The 13297-nt window shown below is 49.4% G+C and overlaps 1 pseudogene; it reads right to left on the bottom strand.

Annotated features, from left to right (window-relative positions):
- Positions 1 to 301: 301 nt before the first annotated feature.
- On the bottom strand, positions 302 to 420 carry LOC116545036 (annotated as a pseudogene).
- Positions 421 to 13297: the final 12877 nt, after the last annotated feature.

Below are 13297 nucleotides of genomic sequence, written 5' to 3'. Positions count from 1 at the left end.
TTTTGAGACGGAGTTTCGCTCTTGTTACCCAGGCTGGAGTGCAATGGTGCGATCTCGGCTCACCGCAACCTCTGCCTCCTGGGTTCAGGCAATTCTCCTGCCTCAGCCTCCTGAGTAGCTGGGATTACAGGCACGCGTCACCATGCCCAGCTAATTTTTTGTAGTTTTAGTAGAGACGGGGTTTCACCGTGTTGACCAGGATGGTCTCGATCTCTTGACCTTGTGATCCACCTGCCTCGGCCTCCCAAAGTGCTGGGATTACAGGCGTGAGCCACCGCGCCTGGCTAATTTTTTTTTTTTAAGCCTACAGCACCCCGTATTCCCAGGCGGCCTCCCATCCAAGTACTAGCCAGAACTGACCCTGCTTAGCTTCCGAGACCAGATGAGATCGGGCACATTCAGGGTGGTATGGCTGTAGACTAATTTTTGTATTTTTAATAAAGACAGAGTTTCACCATATATTGGTCAGGCTATTCTTGAACTCCTGACCTCAGGTGATCCACCCACCTCGGCCTCCCAAAGTGCTGAGATTACAGGCCTGAACCACCACGCCCAGCCTATCACCACTACAACTGCCATCACACACTCATTCATCAAAACTTCAGTAATTGCCTTGTTTTTATTAATATTCAGTGGATAGCTCACATTTATTTCAATGTATAATGTTAGAAATGTTTTTAATCTGCCTTCACCTTTTTTTAAAAAATGTTTTTAATCTTTCTTTAGAAGTTTGCCGACATTTTGTGATCAGAAATATGCCGAACTCTGGTTTATATTAATTAACCTGTGTTAAGATTCTTTTGTTATAGGCTTGCTTAAAGACACAGTTTCCATTAAGTGAGGATTTACTGTACAGTTAATGTATTCCCCCCCACACCGAACTTCCTTTAGATGTCTTTTATGGTTTTTAGTTCCTTTGTTGAAATTCTCAACCTTGAGCTTTAATATCTTGGACATATTAATGATAAATTTTTTTAGGGTTACTCATGGTGAACCCTGTGTGTCTGTTTCTGTGGTTGTGCTTTTAGGTCATGATTTTTCCTTCCTGTCTGCTTGGGTATTTTTTCATTGCCTGTTGGATACTTTATTTCATTGAGACAGAGTCTTGCTCTGTCACCCAGGCTGGAGTGCAGTGGTGTGATCTCGGCTCACTTCACCATCTGCCTCCCGGGTTCAAGTGATTCTCCTGCCTCAGCCTCCCAAGTAGCTGGGATTACAGGCGTGTGCCACCATGCCCAGCTAGTTTTTGTGTTTTTAGTAGAGACGGGGTTTCACCATGTTGGCCAAGCTGGTCACAAACAGGTCTTACTTTTAAGTATTGAATCTATTTTGATTCCATTTTTGTGTATGGTGTGTGATAAGGGTCTAATTTCACTCTGCATGTGGATGTCCAGTTTTCCCAACACCACTTAGGAAGAGACTGTCCTTTCCCCATTGTGTGCTTTTGTCACCCTTCTCCAAATTTAGATGGCTTTAAATGTGTGGCTTCATTTCTGGTCCCTTGATTTTGTTCCTTTGGTCTATGTGGGGCTTCACCTCTGAGCTCCCCAGGTTTCCTGGCAGGATTCAGTGTGTAGTGGGCATGTGGCTGGAGTCTCCCTCGGTTCCTTGCCCACATCATGATAGCTGGCTTCCTCAGATAATGTGAGCATACACCAGTAAGACGGAAGTCATGGTCTGTTTCTTGAGACCTGATCTCACTTCTGCCAGACCCCATAGTTAGAAGCAAGTCAGTAGATCAGCCCACCAGTAGATCAGCTCTCATAAAGAGAGGACTTTAGATGAGGCCATAAATTCTGATGGCATGATAGTTGGGCCATCCTGGAGGTCTCCACATTTTACCTGATGGAGTGAGATTTCTTTGAGGCCTGCTTCCCTCAGGTGCCAAGAGAGCTACTCGCCACTCTAGGCTGAGGCTCTAACAGCTGAGACCCAGAGCAAACCTCTCCTCCAAGAGCCTCATGTTGTAACTGCCTGGGTCCATGGCCAGATAGAAGAAAGATGCTTCTTGTCTGTGGACTGTATTGATTCTGAAGTCTGAGGGAGTGTCTTAAGTGCCTACATAGGAGTTGCAAGAATGGGTTAAGCAGAGACCGTCTGAATGCTGTAGCAAGGGGGGCCGGGGCTCCAGTGGGGCACAAACAACTGAGGCATGGGCATAAGCTTCCTGCTAATGAGGCAGTTGTATTTGTAGGGTTGGTTGGTCTCCTTTCCAGGGCTCTCCAAAATCTGTTTTGTTTCTTTATTTGACATGGAGTCTCACTCTGTTGTCCAGGCTGGAGGGCAGTGGCACAATCTCAGCTTACTGCCACCTCCACCTCCTTGGTTTCGTGATTCTCTTGCCTCAGCCTCCCAAGTAGGTAGCTGGAACTACAGGCGTGCGGCACAACACCTGGCTAATTTTTGTATTTTTTGTAGAGACCGGGTTGGTCAGGCTGCTCTCAAACTCCTGGCCTCAAATGATCTGCCCACCTCAGCCTCCCAAAGTGCTGGGACTACAGGCGCAAGCCACTGTGCCCGGCCCCAAATCTGTTTCTCAGCTCCTTAAAATCACACCCAAAACTTGTATTGATAAAAAAGTGCATGTATTATGCATTTTAATTTGTAATATTTGTGTCTCTGCTTTATGCCCCAAATCTGTTTCTCAGCTTCTTAAAATCACACCCAAAACTTGTGTATTGATTAAAAGCGTATTATGCATTTTAATTTGCAGTATTTTTTTCTGCTTTATAACATGGGATATGTTTCTTCTAGTCATTAAATGTGTCCCTTAGTGAAGGTAGGTAGCTTTCCTCTTGGTTTTGCATACTTGTTTAGCATTACAATTATTCCTGGATATTTTGCATTTGAATGGCTATTGTGAAAACGATTTATCTACCACATTATTGGTCATGTACAGAAAAGCTATTGATATATTTTTTTCTATTGATGTTCATGGGGGCAAAGAGTGTTGAATTTGTGTCTTTCTGTTCCCTTGTGGAACTGGTACAGCTGCCACCAGGTGGCTTCAGCATTCCTGCCTGTCTCAGTGCTTCTGCCCGTTGACTAATCATAGTGTTGGTTATGGAGCTGAGATGTACAAGTGGGTAAAAACTTGCCTTTGCCATAAGCGTGGATGTTAACCTTATCAAGTCCATTGCTGAGGCAGTGTGGACAGTAATATGTGCAGATTTCTATCATGTCCATGTGTGCCTTTGTCTCTGGTTCACCATTAGTAGGTGTTTTCATTGTGCCTGGTAACGAATATCTACAATGAGGTTGGTTGTAATGTTCTTGTTCTGCAGCCTCATTTTCAGATTTTTGTGTTATTATTATACTTACTAAAACCTCTTTTCCATTACTTCTGTGCTGGAGCATCACCTGCATATCAGCCAAGAAGCTACTGCATGGGGGCCAGATCCCCCCATCTGCTGTTCTTATCTGTATTTTTTTACTGGAATGTTAATTTGATGTTAAAACTCAACCACACTGATTTGTTTACAATCATCTTTGGCTGCTTTCTTGCCAAAGTGGTGTGGCTGAGAACCTGTGATGAGGACGGGAGGACCTTCAAGCCTGAATTATTTATGGAGCAGCCTTTTAAGGAGAAGGTTCTTCCACCGTCTACTTGCCTCTCCCTCTCCACTCTCTGAAGGGCACTTGCTTCAGCAATTTTATTACCTGGCAAAATTCCTGCCCTTACAGAGTTTATACTTCAGTGGGGGATATAGGCAAAAAGAATAAGTAAAGTGTACAGTAAATTAGAAAATGCAAGAGTCATCAAGATGGGAGTGATGAGCAGAAGTGGAAGGCTCACACAGGCTGCACTGAGGTGTTTTGGATTTGTGCCCAACCTGGCTGCCCTTCCACCTATGTGCTGACCCCACCTTTCCTTTCACACAGGGACCTTCCAGAGTAATGGACTGTCTTCACACATTTTCTCATCAGTGCCTTCCTTGGGGGCCTGTGGATCCCCAGAGAAAGTCTCCTGAACTGAGCACACAGGCACAGTCACCACAGGGCCATGTGGCCAGGGTGTTGAGAGGCTGGGAGGGGAAGCTGGAGGGGGAGCAGTGGGAGGCAGGGTGGGCAGGGCACCACTTCCTTTCTGCACAGTCTCTTTCTTAAGAGTTTGCACCTGTTGTGTGGGCAATGAATGCAAATTCAGGGTTATGAGAATTGTGGTCATTTGTGCATTTTTTTAAAAAGATGGCAGTTATAGGACCTTCTTCCAGGGCTGCGACTGATTGCTGTGAGCAACAACATAATGGGATTTATAAATGTGAGTACAACAGCTGGCATCACTGTATTCCTGCCTGGGCTGTGTGGGGGTGCATCCTCACCCATTGCACTAGGCAGTAAACAGATCCTGTTTGTGAGGTGTCTTCTGAATGTTCTACATATTCCGCTGCCACAGGGATGAGGAGTAGCTTCGGCTCCACCCTTCTCCACCAATGAGTAAAGCCAATTCCCTACCCAAGGCAGGGAACGCCTCCTACTTGCAGTCCCTGACCATGTGTGGTTTACAAAGTGTTCCTTCATTCGTAAGTTGTCATGATGAAGAAAGAAGTCAGTAGCAAAATGACCCTTTTACAGAGTTATGAAATGGGGTTGTCATGGAGAACAATGATCTGCAGGGGACATGGGGTCTGGCATGGTCTTGACATTGAGCAAGTGAGAAGGCAGCTGTCCTTTGACAGCTACTATTTTGTTTGTCCAGCATGCAGGTAAGTTACTCCCATGCAGGTAAGTTACTACAGTAGACAATGACAAGGAGCACTAACTTGAAAAAATGGCCATGTGCTGAACTAAGAACTTCATAGATACCCAGACTAATGTTCAGAGACAGGGAGCATCCCCCCGAGAGTAGAAGAAGCTGAAGATGAGGAGCTGATCCCCTCACAGGTACAGTAGTCCCCTCTCATCCTCTGAATGTGTTCCAAGAGTTGACATTATCAATCTGGCCTTAACCTCCTGGCCTTTCTCATCCAGTCTTCATGACTTTGCCTAAAAATCCTGCCCTTCCCCAACTGGCTATAACTTCCCACCATGTCTACCTGTTCTTACTCACCTGGTTGCAATTTGCCAGCCTCAATCTCCCTTCAACACCCACCTGCCTTATGACCTTATGAAGCTTCTGTCATTGCTCCCCTGCCCTTGCTCCCTGGTCTTATTCACCTCAAGAGTCTGGACAGATTCAATTAGCCTTCCCCACCTGGCCTAACCCTACAGGCCTTAACCTGATGGCCTGAATTAGACACCTAGTTTTCCCAACTACTCTTACTGATTCTACGTTACTCACATGGCCTCCACACTGGGTTTTCACAACTGTCCTTAGCCTTCTGATTTTATCTAACAGGACTTAAGCCCCTGGATTTACCTCCCTAGGCTTTATTCCTTGGTTTTATCATCTCTCTGCCCTTTTTCCCTAACTTTACCAGCAATTCCATGCCCCCGCCCCAGCCCCATATTTACACATCTTGCATTACCCACGTGGCCTTAACGTCATGATCTTCACAACCTGGATGACCAACATAGCGTACCAACCTGGCAGTCACACCTGGCCTTAACCTTTCATTCTAACTCACATGGCCTTAACCTCCTGGCCTAGTCTGCCTAGTATTAACTTCTTGGCATTACCCAGGTGGAGTTAGCCACCTACCTCTATTTGGGAAGGCATTAACTTACTGGTATAAGCCCCGCCAGATGTTTCAGTCATTTGGCTTCCTGATCTGGTCTTAACCTCATGGGTTTGCCAAGTTAGATGTACCCACCTATCTTATGAACCTCCTGGCCTTATTCACCCATTATGAGTCCCTTGGCTTTATGCACCTAGCATACCCACCTGACCTTATTCAGCTCATCTTACGGCCCTGACCAGATCCTATTAGCCTTCCTCATCTGTCCTAAACCTAAGGGCCTTAACTTCATGGCCTAACAACTTGTAAAAGTGACCTAATTTTCCTATATAGTCTTAAAGACCATATGCTATCCACATGGCCTTGACACTTGATTGATAAAAATGTCCTTAACTTTCTGGTTTTATCTACCAGGAGTTACCCCTGGATGTATCTCCCTAGGTGTACTCCCCTGCCTTATTTCCTATATTTACACTCCTCCTTCCCTGTTCCTTTTGGATTCAAACACCTCCCATTAGCCACAAAATGCAAGAATATACCAAGTAGGCAGCTGTTACCCACCTCCCACTAATTGTAAACTAAAAGGTATCCTCCACAAAGGAGCCATGGGGGCAGGATAAACTTAATGTTTATCAACAATACTCACCTGCCCTTTTCAGCTGCCTTGCCTCAGCCTGGAAAACTGAATCTGCTGGCTTCATATCCTACTGGTGTTTACCACCTGTTTCATTCGGCTGGCCTCCACCTCCTAGCCTTCACTCCAGTCATACCCACCTAGTATTTACCTACAGTTATTATTTGACTGGCTGGGCAACTTGCCCTTATTCCTAATGGGTGTTTTCCCTGTTGATTTCACAGCCTGAGGTTACTGAAATAGTCCTTTATTGAGCTGGATTTAGATACCTGGTTTTAACAACCTGGCCAAATTCAGCTAACCTTATTGATCTGTTTACATTCGTCACCTTATTTTATCCTCATGCTATGACGAACTTGACATTACCCATCTGACCTTATTCACCTCCTTGCCCTACTCGCCCACTCTTCATGATTTTGCCTAAAATTCCTGGCCTTACCAAACTGGCCATAACTTCCTGCCTTTGTCCACGTATTCTTAGTCACCTGGATGTAATTTGCTGGCCTCAATATCCAATCAAACTCAGCTGATTTTACCCACTATGATTTACCACCTGCCTTATGAAGTGCCTGCCACTGCTCCCCTGCCCTTGCCTTGTTGCCTTACCCACCTCATTTTACAGCCCTGGCCCGACCACATTCACCTTTCCCAGCTGATATAACCGTGTGGGTTTTAACCTCATGCCCTTAAAAACTTATATTAGCCACCTAGTTTTCCCACCTCACAGATCACACATAACCCACATAGCCTCCACAGCTAGTTTTCACAACTGTCCTTAGCCTTCTGGTTTTATCTAACAAGCTCTGGGTTTACCTTCATTGGTTTTGTCCCCTGGTATCAACACCACCCTGCCCTTTTCCCTTAGCTTCATGCCCAACTCCATGTCCCAGGCCCAGGCCCCGGCCCAGCCCCAGTCTCAGCCTTAGCGTTACCCTCAACTCCATATCCCAACTCCAGTCCCATCCACAGCTTTGCCTCTAGCTCCATGGCCCAGCCCTAGGTTTACCCATAACTCCATGTCCCAGGCCCAGGCCAAGCTTTATATCCAACTCCATGCCCTAGGCAGAGCCCCAGGTCCAGCACCAGCCTCAGGCCTAAAGGAAGCATCTGCCCCAGCCCCATCCCCAGGCTTTACCTCCAACTGCTTGGCCCAGCCCCAGCCCCAGCCCCATCCCCATCCCCAGACTTTACCTCCTACTGCATGGCCCAGCCCCAGTCCCAACCCAGATTTACCCTCAATTCCATGGCCCAGCCCCAGCCCCAACCCAGATTTACCCCCAATTCCATGGCCCAGCCCCAGCCTGAGCCCAACCCTGGTCCAAGTCCAGCTCCAGCCCCAGCCCCAGCCCCAGCCCCAGCCGGAGGGTTCTCCCCAACTCCATGTCTCTGGCTGAGGCCCTTAATCCTACCGGGTGTTTTCCCTGTTGATATCACAACCTGGGGTTACTGAAATATTCCTTAACTGAGCCAGATTTAGATACCTGGTTTTAACAACCTGGCCAAACTCAGCCAACCTTATTGACCTGTTTGCATTCGTCACCTTATTTTATCCTCATGGTATGACGAACTTGATATTGCCCAACTGGCCTTATTCACCTCCTTGCCCTATTCACCCAGTCTTTATGACTTTGGGGAAAAATACTGGACTTACCGGATTGCCCATAACTTCCTGCCTTTGTTCAGGTGTTCTTAGTCACCTGGATGTAATTTGCTGGCCTCAATCTCCCATCAGACTTAGCTGATTTTACCCAATAAGATTTGCCCACCTGCCTTCTGAAGCTCCTGACACTGCTCCCCTGCCCTTGCCTTGTTGCCTTACCCATCTCATTTTACAGCCCTGGCCCAAACCCATTCGCCTTTCACAGCTGATACAACCCTGTAGGTCTTGACTTTATGGCCTTAAAAACTTGTATTAACCACCTAGGTTTCCGACCTCTTACTGATTATACATGGCCCACATGGCTCCACACTTAGATTTCACAACTGTCCTTAGCATTCTGGTTTTCTCTAACAGGCTTTAAGCCACTGCCTAGGTTAACCAAACTCCATGGCCCCCCCCAGCCCCAGCCCAAGGTTTACCCCACACACCATGGTTCAGGCCCAGCCGGAAGCCCGAGCCCCAGGCCCAACCCTAGCTATACCCCGAACTCCATGTCCCAGGCCCATGCCCCAGCCCCAGGCTTACACGCAACTCCATGTACCAGCCCCAAGCCCACCCCTGGCCTTAGCATTACCCAAACTCCATTGCCCAGCCTCAGCCCCAACCCTAGCTTTACACCCAACTCCATATCCCAGGCCATGCCCCAGCCCCATCTTTACCTGCAACTCCATGTACCAGCCCCAAGAACAGGCCCAGCCATAGCTTTACGCCAACTCCATGGCACAGGCTCAGCCCCAGCCCCAGCTTTAGCCCCAGCTGCACGTTCCAGCCCATGCCCCTGCCCCAGGCCCTGCTCCTGCCCCAGCTCCAGCTTTACCCCCAACTCCACGTCTCAGTCCCAGTCCCAGCCCCAGCACCAGCCCCAGCCCCAGCTCCAGGACCATACCCCAGCCTAGCTATACCTTTCTCCCCAAACTCCATGTCCCTGGCCCAACCCCTTAATCCTACTGGCTGATTTCACTGGTTTTTTTTTTTTTTTTTCCTTTTTAAAGGTGGGGTTTCACCATGATGGCCAGGCTGGTCTTGGACCCCTCACCTCAGGTGATCCACCCACCTCAGCCTCCCAAAGTGCTAGGATTATAGGCGTGAGCCACCGCGCCCAGCCGATTTCCCTGTTGATATTACAACCTGGGGTTACTGAAATATTCCTTAACTTAGCTGGATTTAGATACCTGTTTTTAACAACCTGGACAAACTTACTGATTAAACTCCAGGCCCAGCCCCAGCCACAACTCTAGCTTTACCACCAACTCCATGTCCCAGACCCATGCCCCAGCTTTACCCGCAACTCCATGTACCAGCCCCAGCCCTAGCTTTACCCCAATAACTGCATGGCACAGGCCCAGCGGCAGCCCCAGCTTTACCCACAACTGCACGTCCAAGCCCATGCCCCTGCCCCAGGCCCAGGTCCAGCCCCAGTCCCAGCTTTACCCCCAAATCCATGTCCCAGGCCCATGCCTGAGCCCCAGCTTTACACACAATTCCATGCCCCAGCCCCAGCCCGAGGTTTACCCCTAACTCCATGTCCCAGCCCCAGCGCCAACCCCTTGTTCAGGACCTTAATCCTACTGGGTGGTTTCCCTGTTGATTTCACAACCTGATGTTACTGAAATAGTCCTTTATTGAGCTGGATTTATATATCTGGTTTTAACAACCTGGCCAAACTCAGACAACCTTATTGACCGGTTTACATTTGTCATCTTATTTTATCCTCATGGTATGATGAACTTGATATTACCCATCTAACTTAATTAACCTCCTAGCCCTACTCACCCAGTCTTCATGAATTTGCAAAAAAATCCTGGCCTTACCGGACTGGCCATAACTTCCTGCCATTGTCCACATGTTCTTAGTCACCTGGATGTAATTTGCTGGCAACAATCTCCCATCAGACTCAGCTGATTTTACCAAATAAGATTTAGCCACCTCCCTTCTGAGGCTCCTGACACTGCTCCCCAGACCTTGCCTTGTTGCCTTACCCATCTCATTTTAGAGACCTGGCCCGACCCCATTCGCCTTTCCCAGCTGATATAGCCCTGTCGGTCTTAACTTCATGGCCTTCAAAATCTGTATCAGCCACCTAGGTTTCCCACCTCTTACTGATATACATGACCCACATGGCTCCACACTTAGCTTTCACAACTGTTCTTAATGGTCTGGTTTTATCTAAGCCAGGCTTTAAGCCACTGCCTGGGTTAACCAAACTCCATGGCCTCGCCCTAGCCCCAGCCCAAGGCTTGTCCCAAACAAAATGGCCCAGGCCCAGCCCCAGCCCTAAGCCCATTCCCACTCCCAAGCCCAGGCCCAGGCCCAGGCCCAGGCCAAGCCATAGCTTTCTCCCCAACTCCGTGTCCCTGGTCCAGGCCCTTAATCCTATTGGGTGTTTTCCCTGTTGATTTCTCAACTTGAGGTTACTGAAATAGTCCTTTATGGAGCTGAATTTGGATACCTGGTTTTAACAGCCTGGCCAAACTTACCGATTAAAGGCCAGCCCTAAGCCCATACCCAGGCCCAGACCCAGCTATAGCTTTCTGCCACACTCCATGTCTCTGGCCCAGGCCCTTAATCCTACTGGGTGTTTTCCCTGTTGATATCACAACCTGGGGTTACTGAAATATTCCTTAACTTAGCTGGATTTAGATACCTGGTTTTAACAACCTGGCCTAACTAACTGATTAAACCCCAGGCCCAGCCCCAGCCCCAGCCCCAACCCTAGCTTTACCCCAACTCCATGCCTCAGGCCCAGCTTTACCACCAACTCCACATCCAAGCGCAAACCCCAGCTTTACCCCTAACTCCAGATCCCAGCCCCAGCCCCAGCCTCAGGCCCAGGCCCAGGCCCAGGCCCAACCCCGGAACCAACCCCAGCCCTAGGCTCATTCCCATGCCCATGCTCAGGCCAAGGCCAAGTCCCAGCCCAAGGCCCAGCTATAGCTTTCTCCCCAACTCCGTGTCACTGGCCCAGGCCCTTAATCCTACTGGATGTTTTCCCTGTTGACTTCTCAACTTGAGGTTACTGAAATAGTCCTGTATTGAACTGGATTTAGATACCTGGTTTTAACAACCTGGCCAAACTTACTGATTAAACCCCAGAGCCAGCCCCAGCCCCTGACCCAGGCCCAGCCTGAAGCCCATGCCCAGGTCCAGCTATAGCTTTCTCCCAAACTCCATGTCCCTGGGCCAGGCCCTTAATCCTATTGGGTGTTTTCCCTGTTGATATCACAACCTGGTGATACTAAAATATTCTTTAACTTAGCTGGATTTAGATAAGCTGTGGTTTTAACAACCTGGCCAAACTTACTGATTAAACCCCAGGCCCAGCCCCAGCTCCAACTCTAGCTTTACCACCAACTCCATGTCCCAGGCCCATGCCCCAGCTTTACCCGCAACTCCATGTACCAGCCCCAAGCCCAGCCCCAGCCCTAGCTTTACCCCAACTCCAAGGCCTAGGCCCAGCTTTCCTACCAACTCCATGTCAAAGCCCAAGCCCCAGCTGTACCCCTAACTACAGATCCCAGCCCAAGCCCCAGGCCGAGGCCCAGGCCCAGAACCAGCGCGGGCCCTAAGCCCATTCCCAGGACCAGGACCAGGCCCAGGCCCAGCCAAAGCTTTCCCCTCAACTCCGTGTCCCTGGCCCAGGCCCTTAATCCTACTGGGTGTTTTCCCTGTGGATTTCTCAACTCGAGATTACTGAAATAGTCCTTTATTGAGCTGGATTTGGATACTTGGTTTTAACAACCTGGCCAAACTTACTGATTAAACCCAGGCCCACCCCAGCTCTAAACCTAGCTTTACCCCAACTCCATGCCCCAGGCCCAGCTCTACCCCCAAATCCATGTCAGAGGCCAAATCCCAGCTTTACCCCTAACGCCAGATCCCAGCCCTGGCCCCAGGCCTAGGCCTAAGCACAGGCCAAACTTCATAACCAGCCCCAGCTCTAAGCCCAACCCCAAGCCCATGCCCATGCCCATGCCCAGGCCCAGGCCCAGCTATAGCCGTAGCTTTCTCCCCAACTCCGAGTCCCAGGCCAAGGCCCTTAATGCTACTGAGTGTTTTCCCTGTTGATTTCTCAACTTGAGGTTACGGAAACAGTCCTTTATTGAGCTGGATTTGGATACCTGGTTTTAATAATCGGGCCAAATTTACTGAATAAATGCCAGGCCCAGACACAGCCCTAGCACCAGCACCATCTCGAAGCCCAGCCCCAGGCCTACCCCACCTCCAAACCTAGCTTTACCCCAATGCCATGCCCCAGGCCGAGCTTTACCCCCAACTCCACATCAAAACCGAAGCCCAGCTTTACCCCTAACTCCAGATCCCAGCCCTAGCACCAGCCCCAGGCCCAGGCCCTGGCCCTGGCCCAATCCCAGAACCACCCCAACCCTAAGCCAATACCAGGCCCAGGCCCAGCCGTACCTTTCTCCCCAACTCCGTGTCCCTGGCCAAGGCCCTTATCCCACTGGGAGATTTCCCTGTTGATTTCTCAAGTTGAGGTTACTGAAATAGTTCTTTATTGAACTGGATTTGGAAACCTGGTTTTAAAAACCTGGCCCAACTTACTGATTAAAGCCCAGGTCCAGCCCCAGCCCCAGGCCAAGGCCCATGCCCAGGTCCACCCCAGCCGCAGCCCAATCCCTAAGCCCATGCCCAGGCCCAGACCAGGGCCCAGCAGAAGCTTTCCCCTCAACTCCCTGTCCCTGGCCCAGGTGGTTAATCCTACTGGGTGTTTTCCCTGTTGATATCACAACCTGGTGTTACTGAAATATTCCTTGCCGGGCGCGGTGGCTCAAGCCTGTAATCCCAGCACTTTGGGAGGCCAAGGCGGGTGGATCACAAGGTCAAGAGATAGAGACCATCCTGGTCAACATGGTGAAACCCCGTCTCTAATAAAAATACAAAAAATTAGCTGGGCATGGTGGTGCGTGCCTGTAATCCCAGCTACTCAGGAGGCTGAGGCAGGAAAATTGCCTGAACCCAGGAGGCAGAGGTTGCAGTGAGCCGAGATTGCGCCATTGTACTCCAGCCTGGGTAACATGAGTGAAACTCCGTCTCAAAAAAAAAAAAAAAAAAAAAAAAATATTCCTTAACTTAGCTGGATTTAGATACCTGGTTTTAACAACCTTGCCAAACGTATTAATTAAACCCCAGGCCCAGCCCTAGCTCCAACAATAGCTGTAACCCACCTCCATGCCCCAGGCCCAGATTAACACCCAACTCCACATCCAAGTCCAAACCCCAGCTTTACCCCTAACTCCAGATCCTGGCCCCAGCCAGAGGCCTGGCCCAAAGCCCAGGCCCAAACCCATAACTGGTTCCAGCCCGAAGCCCATTCCCATGCCCACGCCCACGCCCACGCCCATGCCCATGACCATGTCCATGTCCAGG

Source organism: Sapajus apella, unplaced genomic scaffold, assembly GCF_009761245.1.
Source record: "Sapajus apella isolate SASKATOON/1434 unplaced genomic scaffold, GSC_monkey_1.0 scaffold4, whole genome shotgun sequence".
NCBI classification, from domain to species: domain Eukaryota; kingdom Metazoa; phylum Chordata; class Mammalia; order Primates; family Cebidae; genus Sapajus; species Sapajus apella.
This window is presented reverse-complemented; position numbering and strand designations above follow the sequence as displayed.